We start from the raw sequence: 23,921 nt of genomic DNA on the forward strand, positions 1-23,921 counted from the left end.
GTCATAGTTTACAGAGTACATAGCGGCTGTAAAATAACTGACCTAGAGTTTCGAAATAAATTAATTGAACAGATATTTGAATACACTGGATCTTGCCGCAAATACACTAGTTCCTGCGCTTCAACTTCTTCCCCTCATCGACTAGTGCTAAATAGTCCAGGAAAAAATAGAAAACCAAAATATAGAGTTTGTAAGTGCTGCTCAAGGCGAAATGATGACGGCACCCGTAAACGAAGCGAAACTAAATTTAGATGCCTAGCATGTGGAGTATCTTTGTGCGAGTCATGTTTTATTCCTTACCATGCTAGATAAATTTCTTTACAAATTGTAATTTATTTAGTTTTGGCAACTGTTTCATCGCTTTGTATTTTTAGCTTTTGTACATACATTTGCTGAAATTTCATCTAGTCTATTGTATTTGTTCTGCATTGCATTGATATGTTGTATTTGTTCTGCATTGCATTGATATGTTGTATTTGTTGTCCATTGCCCTTTTCAGGGCAGCCAACTAATCAAAAGAGTTCAGTTCACATATTCTGCAATGTAGCAGATTGATTTCTCCATGATTTGCTGTGTCTGTTCATAATAAATGTTGCTTCTTCTCTGTTGCTGCTTCACCAAATGTGTGAATACAGGCCCACCACTCCATTCTTCTTGTACACAAACAGTTAATCTTTGCTGCAGCGCATATGAGTCTGTGCAATGAGTTGATATGCAAAATTGATACATATATAGCTTCAAGAAATACATAATAATAATTTGAATGCAAAAAATCATAACTGCAAACATATAGATCTCAAGATGCTAAGTTTTCACAAGCTGTCTGGAGGAAACAATATCAGTCTGTAGAAAAATATCTCAGCTTTCAGATGCATATTCATTTGCAGCTTTATGCCAAATTTCACGAGAGTTATAGCAAGGTTTGAGCTGCCTTGTCGGGCGACTGTTGCAGGGTTATTGACATGGCGTCTTGAGCATTTTGAAGGTCTTCACCCGCAATGCACCGAAGCTCCTAATTCTACTTTTAATGCACTTAAACAATTTTTTTTGCAAACTCTTGCAAACATATGACACTGTGCAGATGCTTATTATAAATCATTTTCACAGAGTTATTGCTTTTAAAAATGTATTTGTTATCAACATTTTATGGAAAAAGAAGTGAAAACTTGGACAAATTAATAATTTGTCAAAAATAATCACAGACTATTTCCAGGAAATTATTGGCTGCCTGTTGAGAAGTTTCTAAGCTGTCCAATGCATATTAATTTATAGCTCCATGTCAATTTGCATGCAAGTTATTGCGATTTTTAGGCGGCCATGTCAGGCCTTCAATTTTTGCTTGTCTTACAGGTCGCGCACTGAGAATTTCGAGGGGCGCTCCCGTAATGTATCGGAGCTCATAACTTTGCTTTCAAAGCCCTTAGACGACCAATTTTTTTGCAAACTGTTGTGAACCTATGAATCCTTGCAAATAGTATTTGTACAACATTGTCGATTATTCGTATCAATTTGGAAAATGCAATGGAAGTTGGCACATGAAAATAAAAAAATCATCTCTTCAACAAATTGACACGTTTGCTGGAAAGCATTTGCAAGCTAATTGCATGCAAAAACAATGAGATTGTAGAATAATTTCTCAGCTTTCTCATGCATGTTGATTTATGCCACTACCGCAGTTGTGATGTAAGTTACTGCAGTTTTTATGCAGTCATGTCGAAGGGTCAAATCGCCCTAATAATTGTCCCCGGCCGCTAGTACTTTCCAAGCCGTAAGCCGACCGTCGCTAAAGGGTTAATGTTGCGAGAGTGTGCTGACCTTACACTTCTGGATTCAGCATGAAGTTTCGTGCAAATAAGATTTTCACTTTGAACTTCAAACAAAGATATTATATTAATATAGAACTTAATACAATATATTATAACTGATTATTGGCTCTTTTGGCAGTTTGCCAGGTATACTAAAAGAAAGTTGAAGTTCAGCTCATACTCAAATTTGTTTCCTCAAGTAAAAATTTTTTTACGAAATTAATACATACTTATAGCATTTTTTTAAAACATAGCTGGTAAAAGTTTTAGAATCGTTGTTTTTTGCTATTAAACCTGATGAGGAGATGCAGAACTTAAGCTTTTTACTTCAGTAGCCCTGTCACTAGTGACTATAATTTTTAACCTAGCAAAACAGCCTTCTCGTGCATGGCAGAGCACCAAATTTACTAGAAGAAAACGGAAAGTAGCGCGCAATCATGTAAGACAGGGCTTTCACTCTAAGCGTTAAGCGAGATATTGTATTTGAATAACATACATTGTAATACAAATAATAAATATGTTCTACATGCTAAAACATTTCTCCATACATTTGGCAACCCATGATTTAACCAAGATTTTGATGAAATTGTTATAAACACATTAATGTTGTGAGGGTGTGCTGACCTTACACTTCTGGATTCAGCATGAAGTTTCGTGGAAATAAGATTTTCACTTTGAACTTTAAACAAAGATACTATATTAATATATAAATTAATACAATATATTATAGCTGATTATTGTACAATATGCATATATCAATAACGTGTAAAATACTGACTCTCTATAGCTAAGGTTTTTTTATTTAAAGTCTATGATGGCATAACTTATGTCCAAACATAAACATTGCCAAAAATAACTTGGTATAGCCTATACGTGACACAAACCATTAGCCAAAGTTAAGCATTTTATTTTTTAGATACAAAATCACACAACCGACCGTACATCACAGATATATGTATCATAACATTGGTTTTAGAATAAACCTTTAAGACAGGTACAGGATAAGATGGTTGCAAAAGTACATACTGTAGTATATACTGTATAGAGTTATTACATTTGAGGTAGGCGTATAACATATAGGTAGAGTTTACCATATAGGTAGAGTTTACCATATAGGTTGAGTTTACCATATAGGTTGAGTTTACCATACAGGTTGAGTTTACCATATATGTTGAGTTTACCATAAATGTAGGTTGAGTTTAACATAAATTTGTTTAGCTTACCAAACATGTATGTAAGCTAAGTTTTAGTCTGTATTTATAAATGTTTTGTTGAACTTCAACTTATTGCTAAAAATGTGTCATTTATCTGCTTCCGGTTTCACTATAGCTAATAACTAGTAATGCAAGCTTGAGTAATACAGAATATTGTAGTATATTGCTACATTGAAATACATATCTACAGTAAGTTACACAACCATACAATAACCTTTAACAGCTATCTTAAGAAAGTCATTTTGTACCATCCTGCGTCTACAATGTATGTTAATAGGGTTGTTTGTCACACCAGTATAATCTGGAACCTCTTGATTATTGCATACTATTTTAGTGTAATATACTTCTTATCCAAACCATGATTAAAGTAGTCATCCTATTGTTTAAAACTAATTCATTGATATTCCAAATGTATTTTTATTGTAAATATGTCATCGTTGTACACGTTTAGTAAATATATTAGACTCATTCACCAGCTATTTTGGTCCATAGATTCGGAGACACTGCATATTCACAGAAATGCTAAAATGCACTTGGGTCGAGTAATTGTGTGAGTAGTGTTGCAAAAAGCACAAAAAATGCTAATTACTCATGTCTTAAATGCCTATTATTAAGTATATACACACCTAAAAAGGTTTAAAATAAAGGTAAATAACTCTTAGGTACCTTATTTAGACTTTCCGATGACCACTGGTATATTGAATTAACTTTTCTAACACTTCCCTTCTTGTTATCATATATGCACATTGAACTAAACTTATGCTATTCTATGCTTATTATAATGTCATAACTATTATTTACACATTTCGGTATTAGATTAATGAAAAACTTTTACTTCCAGTAAAAAAACTTTTGCAAAGCTTTTGCATCTATAGGTTTGCAGTTATATTTTATCTATTTTTCATTTTTAGGCATCATGTTACTATAATATAAATGTATAGGTCCTAGGAGGTAAAGATGGATCGCTTCTTTGGTGAAATGACATTAAACAGTGTTATTGATTCTGTTAGATTTTGCAAGAGTTCATCTCAAATTCAGATCGTCTTGGAAGTCATCCTACATGTTAATATTTTTTGTAAACATGTTTGATTGACCAACAGTAACCCTTCTTTCAAGAGAAATAAAACTTGCTAAAAGTAGTGGACTGTTCTACGTTGTAACCAAACAAATATTTATAAAAATAATTAGTTAAGAAGTTGAACTAGTTTTTTTAACTAGTCGGAGGTTGAAGCAAATATGTCTATTTAAGTACAAATTAGTTAGTTAGTTTATTTAGCCCTACAGCCTAACCACAGAGGGTAGCTTCATTACAATGCTGTAAGTAATACTTACATGAAATTAACTTATGGTACTTTATTGCATAATTCGAGATCTGATGGTCTACAATTCTTGAACTCAAAGTGAGAATCATATGTTCTCGCTTTAGAAGAAAATTATCTCAGGTGAGCATTGTTAAAAAGAATTGAGAAACGATATAACGATATGTGTTGTGGTTGCAATGTAAACACTACCAAGCAGCCGAGGGTTGTTTGCAAATGCCAGATATTTGATTAATTGAGGGCATGCATGGCAATTATTTTTTTCTAGTCAAACATTAGAAACTTGAATGTTCTCAGGATTTTATATACCTTTTTAAACTGTACCTTACTACAAATTATATATTATAAATACGCTATTGATAATAAGACGAGTGTCTGTAAATACTTATATTAGGTTACTGAAATCGTGACACATAAGGTGAATAAGGATAAAACAGTGAGTGGTTGTAGGTAGTTTTTACGAGTTAATATAATTGTTTAAATGTTGTTCCAATAGCTTCATACTTACTCAAGTCACATTTGTCTCAGTAGCAAAAAATCAAATTATTTTTAGACCATCACTACCTTAAAGTAAACAGGATTTGTCAGTCTTATCAGTACTATCCGTTTGTAAAAAACCAAAAACTTGCAGTTTTTTTTTAGTTTTTTTTTCTGTCCTTTATGGATTCATCTCTGTGAAGTATCAGCTAAAAAGTACATAAGTAATCTGCAGCTATTTAAGCATTGTGATGGAGTATCTTGTGCCATTGTCATTGAGTATATTTATTGCTTTGGACTCAGATCCTTAATTTGAGTATTTTTAGGAATTGAGTGTTTAATGAAAGCAGGAACATCATTAACTATTGTAGTTAAATCTGGCCATGATTGCTGCAACATGGAATTATGCCTGCTAATTACCCACCATTTTTAATCCATGATTGTCTTCTGGTAAAAGCGCTGATAAAATCACATATAGTTTTGCTGCGGTTAAACACTTTCAGGAAAAGCCATTTAATTGGTGCGTATCGAGAATGTTCAATATTAGCCCTGACTGATTTGTTTTGTCAAATAGTTTATGTCGAAAAAATCTGATTTTCGACCATATTTCATGGTTTAATATTGTAAGGTTACAATTTGTGTTTAAGTAAAAATTAAATTAATTGAATAGGGGACCTGGGTTCAAACACTGGTACAGCTAAATAACCTTAGAAGAACGATCACAATGCGTTTTTCAATATAAGCTTTCTTTCCACTATGAAAACACAACATTTTCAAAGTTTTGGCATATTATGGAAAACGTAATGAATATTTAGACTTGCTGAAATTGTGGTGTATATATTGACTATTATAAAAACATTTACTGATCGGTAAATTTTGCTTTTAGACAAAACGACTTTGTTAAAAATTTTATATAATGCAAAAATGTAGCTCTATACAAACTTATCAAAATAGAAAAGTTACTAACAGCTCTAAAAAACTCAATTGAGTACAGATGTATAGCTAGCAATACATTGAAGCTAGTTGCTTTGAAAAATAATTACTTGCATTTCTCTGACTTGTTCTATTATATTACTCTGTAATTTGGAACTAACAATTTTGCTGCCGGCCTTCACTCAAATCAAACATTATTAAAAATTGTCTATTTGGCTGCTTGATATGGGTATAATTTTTATTTCAAACCATATCTCTTACATTTTTATTATATTTTTCATTATTAACATGGTAACAGACAGAGCTAAGCAAATGTTTCTATCAACAATATATATACTATGTGCCTTTCTGAGTCTATGCAAAGCTGTACTTGCTACGAAGCTATAACGACCCTGTATATTATTCCTTACTTTTAAACAACTATAAATGTAACTACTATCAGAGTCAGTGCTGTCGCTTTCAACGTACAAGTGTTTAATTAATTCTGAATCTGACTTAGCCATAACGTCGTCATGAACAAAAGGTCGCATGTTTCTAATAAACAAGCGCTTGTGGAAGCCATATACAATGTACAACTAATAATCAGATCATAAAAAATATATATACAGTCAAACATGGAGAACTCGAACTTCACGGCATCGAGCAAAAGTGTTCGAATTATCAGAGCGTTCAAGTTATCAGAGCACTGTCAGAAGTCCATGTATTTACTTAGTTATTAGTAGATACATGTACATATACAAACTATAATATAAATCAAAAGCACAAATGTCTTGTTTCAAATTAAATGCTCCTAATGTAAAGTTTAAAACATTTTGATTAAAAAGTATAGAGATTTTGCTATCACTTGAGATTGGTTTGTTGTTTGAGGTGATGTTATTGCCAGGACGTTTTTTAGATTGACATTGGCCAAACTTGATCATTGTTGATATGCTTAAAAGAAAATACATTTTTTTCTTTTGAGCGTTTTACCCACGATCAATTTTGCCAATTTTTATTGAAGTTTATGCAAAGATTGCCTTACTTTACCCGGGATTCGTTAAGAGCAACACTCCGAGGCAGTTCAATTAGAAGTTTTATATCACTCACACTTTTTGAATGTATACTTATTGAATGTACACACATATTCTGCGTTTAGGTCAAACGATGAATAGTTTTTTTTTAGTTAAGACAACATATACGTTTAATTACAATAATTTTTAAGACGTTTTAAACATTCTACATTCCGACGTTGATTCAACACGGAATCAACGTCGAAAAACTATTCATCGTTTGACCTAAACACATAATTCATGTACGTTCAATAAGTATCCATTCAAAAAGCGTGAGTGATAGAGTGATATACAAGGTACCGTAAAACCTTGTAAAACTTCTATTTGAACTGCCTCAGAGTGTTGCTCTTAACGAATACCACTTTCCCTGTTTCCAAAGGGCGATAGCTAAGCAGATGTCTGGTATAAATCAAATTTCACCAAACCTTGAGAAATGTCGTTGACAGAAATATTTTGCCGATGGTGGTAATAACGACGCCTATGAATTACAAAAAGATGAGGTTTACCTCTATAGCTTGGAATAAAGTGATTTTCTAAAGCGATAACAACCGTTTCGATAGCCTTTGGGCAAAAAACAGTTCGAGTTAACAGTGTTGAGTTCGAGTTATCTATAGCAATTTATCATTACGTGGGAACAGACCAAAGAAACCGTTCGAATTAAATATGTGTTCGAGCTATCCGTGGGCGAGTTGTCCATGTTTGACTGTAATCGGTTCATACTTCAAAGGTTTTGATCAAAAACTATAATTAGCTTTGTCAATAAAGGCTAATAGTTAACAGAAACATTTGAAAAAAACACTCACAATGTCTTAAAAATACTAATGATAGACCATTATGTGGTCACAAACTATCAATATTCATTTAATGCGCAACAACAGTATATTTTGCAAAATATGTCTATAATAGCAGTCAATATTAGAGCTCGCATGACCTGGTGTATGATGGTGAAATGGTTAAAGTTTTGATGCAAGGATGACAGCAGACTTTTGTAAAAGGAGAGGTTTCGGAAATATATTTATTTCAAACATGGATTTTTAATAACATTTATGTCAAAATAATCATAGTGGATAAATGTTGATTTCAAATGAAAAGTGCCGAACGGTTCTATGGTTAGATGTGCAATGGTTAGACTATTGAACTTCATACAATTCGTCTAAGACAAATTCATACTGCGATCTAAGTGGAACTTACAGTCCAAAAAAATCAGACTAGTGCTACAAAACAAACTTTAACTAACAAATACATCAATGGAATTGAGAACTATTGTAATTCTCCTGGAATTTGTGTTCGGAAACTGTCAGCCCGAGTACAGTAAAAACAATCTAAATAATTCATTCAAAAGAACGTTTACGTCATACGAAATTTACACTAAAATAACTGTGAAATACATTTAAATAGTCTAATTCATTACAAGTTTTTTTCCTAACTGACATTTTTTACTTTTTTTATTTGAAAACTAAACTTGACTTTTTAATTCAATGAACTAACAGTAGCAGCTAAACCAAAATTAAGCAAATGCTTTAATATATCAAACTTTTTGCATTATTTTAACATTTGCAATTTAAAGAACTTTTACATTTCTCTTACATTTTAATGATCATGCTTTTTGACAACTTTGGTTGAGCTGGCCTTTTTATCAGTAGAAGCTATAATGGAGGTCATCAGGAACCTTTCTTCTGCTACATATTTGCAGGATTCCCATAATTCGGTACTTAAGCTTGCTGTGCATAATTATCTTGATATCATTTACGCACCTCCTAGTTTACAGCATAAGCTAAACAATTAATCTTTGCTATGCCATATAAAATCAAAGCTTACTACTGTTGTGGACATGACTAAGGAAAGTTTCCGAAAAAAAAGAACACTTGTCCTCACTCATACTACACTGTTAGTGTCCAGAATTTTGCTTGTTTTGATGGACAGAAAATTAGAGGTAAAGAAGCTTCATTTGGTTTGTTTATACATTCACTTTGTTTGTGTTTTATGTACTCACCGTATAGCTGCACTCATTATTTACATTTTCTTTGCAGTTTTACGGTCCACAGAATATACGCAAACATACATTTCAAGCATCAGTCAGTTGCAATTGGTCAACGGAATAAACGTACACACAAAACATTTTAAGCATCAGTCATTCTCAATTGGCAGTGCATACAAGACGAAACAGAAGCCTTTTTACAAAGCGTTCAGCGTGAGTTGTTTTGACGACTTTATAACATTGTTTTAAATGCCTCTTGTCAAAAATTTCCGATAGCTTGCATCGATTAAAGTTTGTCTAGAGGTAATCCGATAAAAATCTGACACATCATCAATCTTTTGCAGAATTTCTTTAATCATTAATGATTTGAAAGCTGTCATTATTGAGTTTTATTGATCCGGTTTTTTATGTATTCAACAATTTTTCGCGTTTTATTAAGGGTTTGCACTGGGAAAATCTTGAAATCCCTTCATGCTCATCTGTTTTGGATTTTCATCTCTCATCTTATCGACATCTGCCGCATTGACGTTCATTCTCATAGTCCATTTCAAGGGACACTGACATTGAGGGATTTTTATTTTTCAATGCGCAATCTATGATTGCCTATAAAATAAACATCATTCACAATGCATTGGTCCATTGTTACACTTTCTCCTAAGAGAAACGCTTTTAGATTCTGTCAGCAAGAAGTCAATTTATTTTTGCTGGGGTCTAACCAAACATTGGGTACTACCCTTTATCTCAGAACTACCGATTCCATTATGTTCTTGAAGACATTCATCACACTGGGATACAAAGCTTGTGGTTCTTGAGTCAGATTATATTTGGTTAGTTTTGTTTCGCTTATAGTTTTTGAATCATCCATTGTGTAATATCTACTTTAGTCTCACTTTTATGAGCCGAAATTCTCACCGATATTAAAATCTCAATTTACACAGTAAAATTATTTAAAATTTGGCAACAAATTGTATAAAACTAATTACAACTTAAAAGCATTTGTGGTAGCATTGTGAAAATTATTTTTCAGTAATCCTTATCCTAAGATCCTATTTTTAGCTAATTAATTAAAACAAGTTTTTGTATTCTTTTGTATTGTATATTGCCATCTTTTTCACAGCCATTTTATGAAGCTTTTCTTGTGAAGTACAATTATTCTACATATCCCTGCTGCTATAGAGTATAACACTGTAAAGTATAAAATGATGTTCTAAGCTATATAAATAATATATAATATTAAGTATTGTAAATAATTGTCCCACTAATAGCTGATGGTTTGGTTGCAGTATGTTGACTGTTACAATGCTTCAACAAACTGAAAATCTGGCTGGTTGGTGTAATGTTGGTGACAACTATCTTTGCTTGTGCGCGTCCCTTTTTAAAGTCATTTTTACTGAATATTCATTTGTCGCTGTTGTATGAGGTCAATCTCTTTCATATGAAGTTGTGCTGATGAATAATATTCATGATTTAGTTTAAATTTAATCCAGTTTTTCATAAACAAAGTTTTCATCATAATGTTTAGACAACTCCAAATTCTACCGATGTCCCATTTATTCACATATTATCATTTGTGCCAGTTGCATAAATTTCACGCTTGATTCTAACAGCATTTTAATCACCCTTTTTCCGCTGTAGTGATATTTATGATGCAACAATTTATTATTTATTTCTACTTTTCTACTTCAATCGCCATAGATTTTTATGTTTAGTTTTTGATGTATTGCGGCGTTTGCTGCAATCTTTTTTCCTGTAGTGATATTTATGATGTAACCATTTATCATTTCTTGTGACTTTTGTTGTTATAAACCCTGAAAAAGCTGATGTAAGTTCGAGCAATAGACAGCAGTTTCACGGCTGTCATATATCATTTTGGGTAATTATTGGCACTTTTTGTTCTTATGAGCGTATTGATGCCACACAGTTTAATCCATTTTAATCTTGAAACATCTTAGCCGGCAGACGACCTCAAAGAACATGATTTATTGCAAATGATAGAATTATGCAGATTTTTTGAGGAAATCAACCTAAATCTTGTGCAATTATATCGATAAGCAATAATTCATCTTGATTTAATAGTAACTACCCTATTGCCTTTGTCGTTCTACCAGAAGAAAGCAGTTTACATTTGTGTATCAACCGGTTATGATAGTTGGGAAAAATGTTATTTCACTAGTTATTGTGGTTGTTTGTTTCTGATGATATAATATGCTGTAGAAAAATGCTGCTTGTGCATAATTAAAAAAACTATACAACTTAAAGTACTGTAGCAGGGAATTTATTATGAGCTTTACAGAGTTTTCTTCTAGCGGGATATTTGTGGGTTATCTTTGCCCAATGCGCTGTAGAGACTATACGCCTTCATCTGTTATTGTTGTAATAAAACCCGAGTCCGAAGGGTTATTATAAGTTCTAAGGCTAAAACAAAGAATTATCGCACCACCTGACAGGAGCAGTTTCATTTTATACCTGCTTTCCGGTAATACTAGGAAGAAGTTCACCTAGCAAAACTTTGCTGGTGAGTACATATATTATTGCATCAATTTCTGTAAATATATATCATAAATCTTGGTTTGAATGTGACAACTTGAAATACAAAACACCACTGAAAATATAGCATTGATGTTATTGCAAGGTGCTACACTTGTTGGTATAATTATTTTCTAGCTAAGCTATTCACTTTGACCTTGTGCGATGAACTGAAGAGGTTACAAAGTGTTCATGACTCTCAGCCTGCTCTAATGTAATACACTTAACATAAGTTTCTAACCCTAAGGCTATGTGTGTTACTAGTTATACAATTTTACTTGTACTATCAGTTCATCCGCCTTTCCTTTGATTAATAGACAATATCTAACAAAGCTACTACTATAATGAGTTCAGTAGATATTTATAGCCTAGGCCTGTTCTGCTGTTAAACATTTTCATATAATCAATAACTAAACATAGTAAATATAGTTTCTGCGTTTGATAAGAACAAACTATGAGCTCCTCGCTAGTTTTTCAGAGTCTGAATATTGTTTGAGTAACTCTTACAAATGAGCCCATAGCTTTGATAGTGCTGACCATACTAATGATAATTTTTAATTAGCACCTATAATACTCTACAAATCTCAAAAATAAATTGGTAAACTAACAATCATTGCGATACAGGTACGCAAGCTGATCGCCATCGACCAAAGCTGTGTACATTGTGTTGTTACATTTTATTATAGATCATAAAAACTAAATCAGTATTTCTTACTTTTTTGCACATGTATATAATTACAATAATAAAAACATGTTTTTTCACCGTATTATCATGTTTGGGCGTTTTTCTTAGTATGCTACCAGATTAATTTGTATTTAGGTATTTCATACATAAAATTGTGTCATGAGATGTGAATAAATTGATATACGAGCTCATTCCCAGAATGCATCAAGCTCATATGTCAATATACGACTGTCATAATAAACACTTCTTGTTACTTTATTTTGGATAAACACAAACAGAAGCATACACAGCAGTTCACGCTTCTGTGATGCGGGATGCGATCTGATGCCATGTAGAACGGATGCCATCTGTTAGAAATATAGTAGCCAAACACTCAAAAACTGTTGATCTACATTAGGCTTAGTACACCTTTTAATGGATATTGAGGGCTCTTTTAATTGTAAAAATTATGGTTGCCTTTGAAAATAACCATCATTACCGCTGCATTAGTTTATACCTATTTTTTATAGTTTGAGTTGTGTCGTAACAAACCTAGATTCTGTCAGCAGTAACTTAGTTTTATCTGTGATATACATGTATAAATACTTTCAGTACTAATCTTATTCTCAAAACAACATGATGTCGTAATGTTCTCAAAATCAAATCATCACATCAGGCTTCAGTTTTGATATATAGATGTCCCATACGCAAAACATGATTTATCTAGCTGCATGAATAGGCTTAAGGCAAGGCAACAAATGATTTTAGCAATAAAATAAACATACACTTTGTGAGTATGTATTAGGTATTTGCCTGTTACTTGCAATCTATGATTGCTTATAAAATAAACACCATCAATGTTACATTGATTTATATTTTTGCTTTCTCGTATGTGGTTAGTCAAATCGATTATTGATTCTGTCAGCAATAAGCTTTTTTTTCTGGGATCCAGCAAAACTTAGAAAACTACAGTTTATCTCAGAACTACTAATTTCATTGTGTTGTTAAAGACAATCATCAGATTGAGATACAAAGTTGATATATAAGGGTCATCTAGTTGAAACAGTATTTGCCTTGCTGCTTGAACGGGCTAAATGGGTGCAACATGCGGTTTTAAGCCAAACAAATCAAACGTTACATTTTGAGCATTCATTAGGTGTTTGTCAATGTAGGCTCAGACTTTGACCTAAAATATTAAATTATACTTGTAGTTCTAAATATGGCTAACATGGATGAAATTGTGCCACCTGCCATTGAATGTGGGTTCTGTTTGAGACAAGGAGTAGCTCTGCCCAATCCTCGTCAACTTACCTGCAACCATGTACATTGCCTTGCATGTCTGAATGGCTTCTATGATGAGAATAACATCCTGATATGTCCATGGGAAGACTGCAGGTATGTTGCTATGTGACAAAGTTTAGTTATACGGTAGTGTTAAGAACAGGTAAAGTATTACATTTAGTTAACAACTCTGTGTGTCGGTCTACTCCTAAAATAGAGTCTAGAGATATTATTCTGCTATAATTTGCTTTGTTAGGCGCTAGCAGGCACTGGCTAAACAGATTGACTTCAAATATTGACTCAGAGCTGCAAGCTGTACAACAAACCAACTGATAAGAGCCTTTGTGCAAACAGACTGATAGAACCCCTTTATGCCAAATTGCCAGTTCAATGATTAGGACTGGTGGATAAAGGAGCAAGCTTCTCGCTTGCTAATGTAAACGCTCAGATAAATTGACATGACCTTATGACCCTAGTCACCTAGACTATGTCTTAATACTTTGGATACAGTCACAGTCTTCACTGAATTAGAACTGTCAAGTGTCAATATAGTAAAGTATACAAAGATCTAAAAATCCATGGTCACAAGTAAAAAATGATTTGTGTGTATTTATAAATGGCTCGTGTGTTTTTAAAACCTCTTATAAATACATATATCTAATATCCAATTTTAAATTAATGAGACAGTTTTTAGAAACAGTTTAACATAGAAAATATTTGGTCAAACACACAATCTATTATCCTGATAACATCTGAAGGTGACATAAAGTGACATGCCTTGTAGAGAAAAATTGGTTGATGACTAATTCGTAATTTTAGGATCATGATGAACTTTTTGCTAAAACTTTTGTTGTAAGTTTTTAAAGCTGAAGGACACTACAACGTTCTACACTGTGTTTTATTGTAAGACTTGCATAAAGTCTGCAACAACCAGTTCTAAGTCACATATAAATTATTTAGGTGTAAACGACAAGCATTGTTAGTGTCCCGTCACCTGTGATAGAGTTAAATTAATTTTACCAAATGTAGGAAAAGTTAGTATTGTACTACCTTTTGTTAAAATGTCACTTTTAATACGCCACCATAGGATAATGATTTTAATACACAGCGAGATTGCATAAAAATAGAAGTTTAACAATTACCTATTGCCAAAACATTGCTGTAAGGTGTTAGGATTGAAGCACACTAGAAGCATGATGTAAAATCTTTTCATTCTCATTCTCTCATTAACCATCCAACAACCGGTTTGAGTCTACAGAGACTTAGGGCAGATAGATTGAACTCATTTTATTTTTGACATTTTGCTTTAAAAACATAAACTTTTAAAACAGAATCTCAAAATATTAGTCTTCCATAATTTGCTTTGCTAGGTGCTAGAAGGCACTGGCTATATATATGGACTTCAAATATTGACTCATAATGGCAAGCTGTACAACAAATCAACTGATAACAGCCCTTGTGCAAACAAACCGATAGAAGCCCTTTATGCCAACTTGTCAGTTCAATGATTAGGACTCCCGGCAAGACGAGCAGGGTTCATGCTGGCTAATGTAAACAATCAGATACAGTGACACGTCTCTAGTCATGTAGGCCAAGCGCTAGTATTCGGGATATAGGCAATACTTGCAGTGAATGGGAAGAACCAAGTTACATTTTTTAAATAATATTAAACAATAGTTTACCAATGAACATGATCACAAGTAAAAATAGATGTGTCTGTAATCAAAACTGGCTGATGTGTCTCTTTCATGTTTTGTAAATTATGAAACAACTTATTTTATATTTGTGAGTGAATGAGATAGATTAACAAGACAAAGGAATATAAACTACCAACCTTTATTAAACTGACAATGTATTTAAAGACAAAAGTTGAAGCTATCATAAGATCGATACTCCTAGTTGAAAAGCCGAAGTGGCTATCGACTATTACCTCATATCACACTAATTTGGTAAACTTGGAGTTCCAGATGGCGAGTAGGCAAAGCAAGGATTGGAAGTCATACATTTTTGTTACAGTTCATACTATTATTTCATAAACAATGAGGTATGGTAAATATAATCAATGAAATAGTGTGGGCATGTTGCTAGGAGACAGCGTATAAACATTGCTTTCATGTTTTTAACCCTTCAAATCCTGGCTGTTTTTGTCAATGTGTCAGTAATCCTGGGCAATTTGTCTAACAAACTAAATTTTTTAAACATTTAATAAATGAATTTTATTTGCAACCAGTTTACAAACAGCTTTATCTACTTCATTGGTAATAAGAACCAATTTTATTAGTGCAGAATCGCGAAAACTTCGATGCGACTCATTTGTTGGTAAATGACTAATGATTGTGATGCAAATTGAGAATTTTATGCTACTAGTTAAATATTCCTAGTTTATTTTGAGTCTTCAGACAATTATGAACATGTGGTCAATAGATATGGTACCATTGTAAACGGTTTTACAAGTTTTTAAATTGCTTTTAAAAGCTTGTAAAACTTGTATAGTTTTAGCTCTAATAATGTTGAAGTACTTATATTCTGTCTGATGGTATTTGATGTGGTTGCCTGACTTTTTTAACTAGTGTTACACCGAATATCATTGTATTACGAACACATTTAGATATAATTCATAAAAAATTAAACACTTTCGATTGTTAGACAATATTCCCGGGGTTACCAACACACATTGCCCAGAGAGGCCAGTGTTCAAAATTTTGATAAATGCTAAGGATAAAAGTTTGCTCTTCTAACAACCTAAATGACAGCTGCTAAAACAATAAAAATTTGTTTGCATTTTTACTGGTAGCTTTGATGAACTTGGTGTTGTAGAGTGGTTTGTGAAGTGCCCCTAGATAAACTGCCATTATATGATGTAACAAAGGATAAGCCAAGATCATGTGATCCCTGTGCCAAAAAAGGAAAAGACAATCAACATGCATTTTCATATTGCCCAAAATGTGATAAGATTTTCTGTGCCCGACATCATGAGGTAAGGAATGCTTTAAATATCATGTTTGTATGATGTCAATATCATAAAACGATGAAACACAAACCATTTGTTAGTTATTTTTGGGTCGTGTTAAACGCTTCTCTTAGTGTGTTTCTTTTGTTGTTGTGATAGTCTATTTAATCTTCACCATTTGGTAGGTTGTTCTGCAGTCATGACACACAAAGTTGTAGTAAATTATTACACTTTGCATGTGTAAATTTCAACATGTAGATACATTTAAACACAATGATAATAACCTTAAGTACTGGTCAAACATCAAACTTGAAGTCTTCATATGTATTGATAAAGTTGTTAAGGTGTTAAAGATGTCATTGTATCCCATTTTAGTTGATTTTAAAAAAAATGTATTGGTTCTCGTCTCTCAGTTGCTATGTTGTGGGTTGTGTTAAGCGATCTCATTGTCAAGGTAGTTAAAGATTAAAATCAACAAAAATTGATTGTGGTAAAGACGCTAAAAATGAGCCTGGATATGCCTAAAATGATGTAACTTGTGATAAAACCTGTCTCTATCTCTCATACTCACATTGACTATTGCGATAAAAGTCTTGTCTTACCTGTCTAAAAAAGAAATTATCTATTTATCGACCAGAGACTCTTTTCACATGGATCACTCACTGTGCCTCGAATGACGCACCCACTCAAATCTTGGCTTATATAAAGATCACCTCATTCAAACGCTTGTATCTCTGGACAGAATTAGTCTACAAAGACAAAAATGACATCAATTTGTAGCTGAGGTTTTAGCTTTTTATTGGTCTTAAATATATTAGATTGGCATTTTTGATGCAATCACATGTTCAAGTGTAAGTCAGAGTGAGAAAAGGTTTACCAAAACTTTAGTTTGCTTTACAAAAAGCAAGGAAATTTAAATCATAAGTACTAGTCAAACAGTAAAAGCAGTCATCTTGTTTTTACTAGGTCAATTTAAATAACCTCTATTACATTGGTATCTAAAACAATTGAATATTATTGTTCAAGAAAGTATTTTTGTTAGCACATCCTCTCTTACATTGTGGTTTTCAATTGGATATGTAAAACAACAGTTCTATAAGACATTTTTATTATGTTTTAAATCATTTTGAGTTTTTGTCTTTTTGTCATTCAAAACTTTATAAGTACATGTTTTCTCAACCAAAAACGAATGCATTTCACGATTTTATTGTATGTTGTCTAATAAAAGCTGCCAACTTATAGAAAATTTGTTTTTAAATTTTAAAAGTTTTGAGTAAGCTGTGTCAATTTAAATGGTTAGTTAGCAAGAGGTCAGATTTCTAACCACCTAAACCTTTCAATGATCAGAAGATATCAAATTTCTAAGATGCTGTGCATGATGATTAAAGTAATTGTATTAAACTGTAGACTTTTTGTGTCTATCTAGATAAGATCGGTTTGTTTAATGATTAAGGCATTTTAATTTGAGCTAAAGTCCCAAAGATTTATCTCTTCAAACAGTTCATGACAATCAGTGGTGTAATTAGTAACTTTAGCTTTTGGTAACACATTTTCATGTTTGTCTACACTTGTCTTAATTGTTATAACCTCTAGCCATTGAACTATATTATCATTGTTCAAGTCAGCTACTCTGTATTTAACTGCTTATACTTTTTTGAGAACAGCATCCAATGGTGACAACATGGTAACATACTTTATATTATAGTCTCATAAAGAGTACCATGAAGAGTTTGATGAGGCTCATCCAACCATAAACATGGAGCAGTATGAACTACTGAAGAGTCAGCAAAGCAGATTCTGTACTGATCATACAGACAAGCCAGTCAGTTTGGGATGCAGAAAATGCTTAAAGATGAGTTGCACTAGATGTGTCTCTTCTATGGGAACTTGCTCCGAGGGTAAATGGCTTCACTTCAAAATTTTGCCCTGTGTCACATATTTCACAGTGAATTCTTTTTAATAACGTTGACTGTAGTCCTGTAGCAAAGATCTTATCCTGTAAATTTGTACTAGTTTAGGGGTAAGTGTTCTAAAATAAAGATTATAAACATCATCTCAAAAGAAAAGCTTCGATAGGTAAAAATTATATCCTATGTTTTAAATAATACATAGCAATGCTGCATAAGCTACCAACAAACGGGTCGAATCAATGTTTGTTGTTATTCTTTCAATAACAATATTGTTATATTGAAGGTTGTTGATAAATATCTTTATAAAAATGGTTAAAAATAAAAAAGAGCTTTCTGGTCTGATACCTTGTGCAAAAATTTATTTGGTTGGTTTACGCTGTTACTTTGAAACAACATCTGTAAACAAAGTCAAGCGAATGGCGGTTTTAGCTGGTAGGGTTTCTGATACACCCTTCACAAAATCCCAGCTGCTAGGGTTTAAAGAGTTAACCATTTGGCTTGTGAAATGACAAAAAATGTTGTTTATCGGTTGCGTGGGAAAACGACTTTTATGTCGCTTTCGGTAGACACTTTTAAAGCTATGGCCTAGTAACATTAAACAAACGGTATGAACGCTAATAAATTTTAATTATCATCAATAGGATATTAGTCAACAAATTACAATATTAAACTATTATCTGAGAAGTGTTGTCATGTGCTGAAAGCTAAAGAAATCATGACTTTTGGATTTTTAAAAAAATACTGAAGTTTGAAAACCAGTCAATATCGCTTGATGTTCATAACAGTAAAATAAAAATTTATTTTATCCTGCGATCGTTAGTGATTTTTTGTCTGAACATCATAAAGTAATTCAGATGATCGAAGTGACGCTGACTTTTATGACTTTCGATTTTATATGAATTATATTATTATATGAAGTTGATATTATATGAAAGCTGAAGATTTTGCAAAGTTATCAGTTTCATGCAGGAGAGCACCATCAGTTGATGTCTTTGGAAGAGCTTGTACTACTGCTAAATGATGAAATCAACAAGCTAAAGAAAGGGATGATTGAGAAGGAAGAGAGTTTGGAACAACTCTTCAAGCTCACCTCTCAAACACTCGCTGAGTATGACAAGGAAACAGCTCAGTCAGTAGAGAAGATACACAAGAAAAGAGATGAGCAGGTTGGATATTCTAAGGAAATGTTTCATCATAGATTAGATCAATTGACCAAACGTAAATGTGGACAAGCATAAATAATTAGGAAGACGCCTAATCTTAAAAAATTTTTTTGAAGTTCAAATAAGCCTTATTCCATTAAACAGCAAAAAGGGGCAGCTTAATTTAGTTAAAAAGCCGCTAAAAAAAGTTCATTAAATCATTCAAACATTTTTCAAAATCTACTTTCTATCTATTTATTTATTTTATTTATCTATCTATTTCTATCTACTTTAAGGTTGAATTGCAACAAAATTCACATTACAGTTATTTGGTCTCAGAAGATTCACTATGTCTTACTTTGTTGTGTTGCAGGTGCAAAATATGTGGAAATGTGATTACAAGCTCCTAAAAGCTCAAAAAACGAACAATAGATTGCCGCCGTCGCGAGACTGACATATATTAGACTATGAAAAGATCTGCTTTCTTTTAGTCATAAGAATAGAACACTTTTATGCACCATTACATCATGTCACGTTCTGTGCTTTCAATTGTTTATATAGATTGTATTGATATTGAATTGTATGTATTTATTCAATAAAAAATTAAAAAAAATTTTTTGCAGATGGAACTACTTTCTTTGAAATACAAGCAACTTGAGGAAGATTTCCAAGAAGCTCGGCTAAAGACTAAAACTTGCATCACTGATTTTCTGGAAGATAAAATATTGGTTAAATGGAGCCAGTTGAGAAATCTCCAACATAAAGTGGATTCTAGGGCTCAGCATGCTCACCAGGTATGCGTGAGTTTTTATATGGGTGAAAAATGTAGATCTAATTTCGCTTATTTTCTAAAGTTTGCTAGCACCAGCATTTAAAAAACCACTGCTATATGTAAATTATTGATAATAAAATAAACATCATGCCTGTTTTTTTCTTATGCAGCTGCAAAAGGTTATCACGGTAAACACGAGTAAAATCCATAGTTTTGAGTCTGTAGGTTTTGGTATTATATTATATTAGCAAGTATTGAGTTTGACAATGAAGAGCAAGTAGCTCACCTAAGAACTAATTTGCTACTAAATTATATTTTGTTTTACTGAAGTATTCAGAAGAACTTAATATTTATTGTTGATGCATATAAATTGTCGGAACTTTTCAATCACAAAACTTAGCACTTAACTTCAATGCTAAACAAGTCAGCTTAAAATGGTATAACCACTAAACCTTTAACAGTACAAAATGTAGTGTAAACTGAATACGGGTACTCTTTGGGCTCTTCCCCTATTATTGTGACCAACAACTTGAGCAAACCCTGAATCTGAAGATGTTTCGCTATTACTATATATTGTGAAATAATTGATATTATTGTTGAATACGACATGTCACTTTAACTTAAATTGCACTACTGATGAAAAGATAATTATTGGAAATCTATTGATAAACAGTTCAAGTTGCTTAAGTACTGAATATCTAATAACTCTGATATAGCTGGTAATTGCGTCAAGAGAAGTGCAAAAGAAAACCTCTGCTCAGCGTGTGTTCCAAACATGTTTTCTTTTTGCATCAACACAAGCAAATGATTTTTCATTTCATGAAGGTAAATTTACAAAAAGCTAATTAACTAAATACTTGCTGATCGGAAATGTTTAAAAAGTTCATCAGACTGGATCATGAATCTCTTGACCATAATCCAGCGTTGTTGCTAGTATAATTACACAGCTCTTGCAACATATTGAAAACTGTACATCCAACAAAGGTAGTTCTCATTTGATATTGAATGTGTACCCTAGTCATGACAATGCTTTTATAAACATACAGTGTTTGAGCTTAGGCTACAAAGTTTTATAGTGAAAGAATTGCCAGACAAAGACTAATAATACATATAATTGCACTAAGTAATAATAAAGAAAATGTAAAAATACATCTATGGCAGTTCACTGAGCTGTAGACTAGTATTTGTTTACACTTTTTGCACCTGAAAAAAAAACAGAGAAGGAAAAGTAACAGTTGGATGTACTGGTCTAAAGTTCACTCTGTTTAATAAAAACCAATAGAAATTACTGAAACATAAGGAGTGAACTAGCGTAGCTCATTGTAAAAAGCCTACACTTATGTATCGAGGCCTCAAAGTGGTACATGAAATTAACGAAGAAATATCTTAACAGCGGGGATCTTCAGATTATGACTCTTTCATTCAGCAACAAATATTGGCATGGTGTCATACACTTTTTGTTTAATCAGAACCGCAACTCATTTGCGATGAATTAACCCTTTCACCAGTGCTCGCTTACCACTGGGAAAGTACCAGCATACAAAGGCAATTACTAGAGTGATTTGAGCCTTTGACCTGACTGCATAAAAATGCAGCAAATTACATCTCACTTAACATGCATACAAAATCTGAGTGATTTTTTTACAAGCTAATATTTTTACTAAGCGGATATCTAGCAAATGCTTACCAGCAAAATACTCAATTTATTCAAGAAAGTTCTTTTTATTTTTATGCGCTATTTTTCGTTGCATTTTTCTAATTGATCAAAGGTAATTGACAATGTTGTATAAACACTACTTGCAAGGATTCAACAGTTCAAAACAATGTGTGATAAAGAATTTGGTCATCAAAGAGTATTGAGAGTGGAGTTAGGTGCTCTGATGCAATACGGGAGTGCCACTTGAAACTCTCAGTGCGTGAACCAAAAGACCAGCAAAAAATGGAGGCCTGACATGGTCGCCCAAACTTTGTTATAACTTACATGCAAATTGGCATGGAGCTACATATGAAAGTGCATGGGAAAGGTTAGACATTTTTTAACAGGCTGCCATGTATTCCTCACAAATCGTCTGTGAATATTTCAGTCAAAATTCAAGTTTGTCGAAGTTATCACCTATTTATCATAAAATATCAACAACAAATACATTTTTTAGCAGCGCAAACTCTGTGAAAACGGTTTATGATAAGCATCTGCATGTGTCATGTTTGCATGAATTTTCAAAAAAAATTGGTTGTCCAATTGCATCAAAGGTAGAATTAGGTCCTGCTGTGCATTGGGGGTGCAGACCTTCAAAATGCTCATGACGCCGTATTGATAAGCAGTGCAAAACAGTTGCCCGACAAGGCTGCTCAAACTTTTGTGCACATTGGCTTTAATCTGCAATTGAATATGCATCTGAAAGCTAATATATTTTCCTACAGACTGAGATTTTTTCTTCCCGGCAGCTTGCAACGACTTTGCACCTTGAGATCTATTTATTCGTAGCTATGATTTTCTGCTGTCGGCTTTATATCTATTTCTTGAAACTATAGATATACATGTATGTAACAGTTTTTCGCATGAAATCATTGCGCAGATTCATGGGTATTGCATCAGAGATTAACTGGTTATGTACAAGATGAATTGAGTGGTGAACCTGTATTCACACATTTGGTGCAGCAATGAAAGACAAGAAGCAACATTTATTATCAGCAGAAACAGCAAGTCATGGATTGCTAGATTGCAAAACACTATAACTGAACTCTTTGAATGGATGGGAGCCCTGAGGAGGGCAGTGTGCAACAAATACAACATACTAATGTGCAACAAACACAATAGATTATAGCATTTAAGCAAATGTAACTATGTACATAGGCTAACAATACAAAGCAATGAAGCATTTGTAGAAATTAAGAAAATATAACTTGTAAATAAATTTAGTTACTACGGTAAGGATCAAAACATTACTCACACAAATATACTCCACATGCGACTCTACTGCAAATACCTTCAGATTACCCTCGCTCATCACCGATCAATACATACAGCTTGTGCACATAGCCAGAGACAGAATCGCAGAGAGCAAATTACTTTATTCCAAATATAGATATGTTAGATGTTATATGCTGCCTAAAGCTGAACCATCATTTCCATGCCAGCAAGCTTTCATCTATAGATATAAACTTACCAGACACCAAAACAGAATATAACCCGTCATATATCATGACAAAACCATATTCTAACTTGAACAATTTATTGCCAGCAGGCTGTTTAAAGTTGTCAGTAATACACACAGTAAAAAGTAAACCTGCTTCTAGTTTTATTTTTTATTTTATTAAAACTCAGCACTGATAATAATAGATTGTGAACTGGTAACACGGCAGAGTGGGCTTTTTGAGTATACATATATGCAAAGCTTATCCAATAATTCTGCAAATATCTTTGCCATCAACATGCTGTGAAGCCTCGCAATGTTTGTAAAGGCCATATTTATTCGTTTTGTTAAATATAACATTTATAATGGCCGATGTTATAAACATCTTCTAATAATAAAAAAGAGTTACCTGTTTGCAAACTTGAACTTATACTCCTGTCAAGCTGTCAGCAAAATGTAATTCTTTTACTTTTAAGTCAGCTTCTATTTAAAATTCGAAAACACTCACTGTTTCATAGCGCACCGTTTCACTCTCACTTTCGCAATCCGATTCATTCCGTTGATCTTCTTTTTTACATCAATCGTCTTCCCCACATTCTTCTTACTTAATATCCTCTTGTTCCCTTCTAAGCCACCCAATTTCTTCCTCTAAAAAAACTTTTTCAGCTGAACTTAAACATTCCCGTGCGACCATCATGAATAGCTTTCCGAAAAGGAGGATCAAATCTTTTGCAATATGTTTTGCTTGCACATGTGTATTAAGGATT

Source organism: Watersipora subatra, unplaced genomic scaffold, assembly GCF_963576615.1.
Source record: "Watersipora subatra unplaced genomic scaffold, tzWatSuba1.1 SCAFFOLD_130, whole genome shotgun sequence".
NCBI classification, from domain to species: Eukaryota; Metazoa; Bryozoa; class Gymnolaemata; order Cheilostomatida; family Watersiporidae; genus Watersipora; species Watersipora subatra.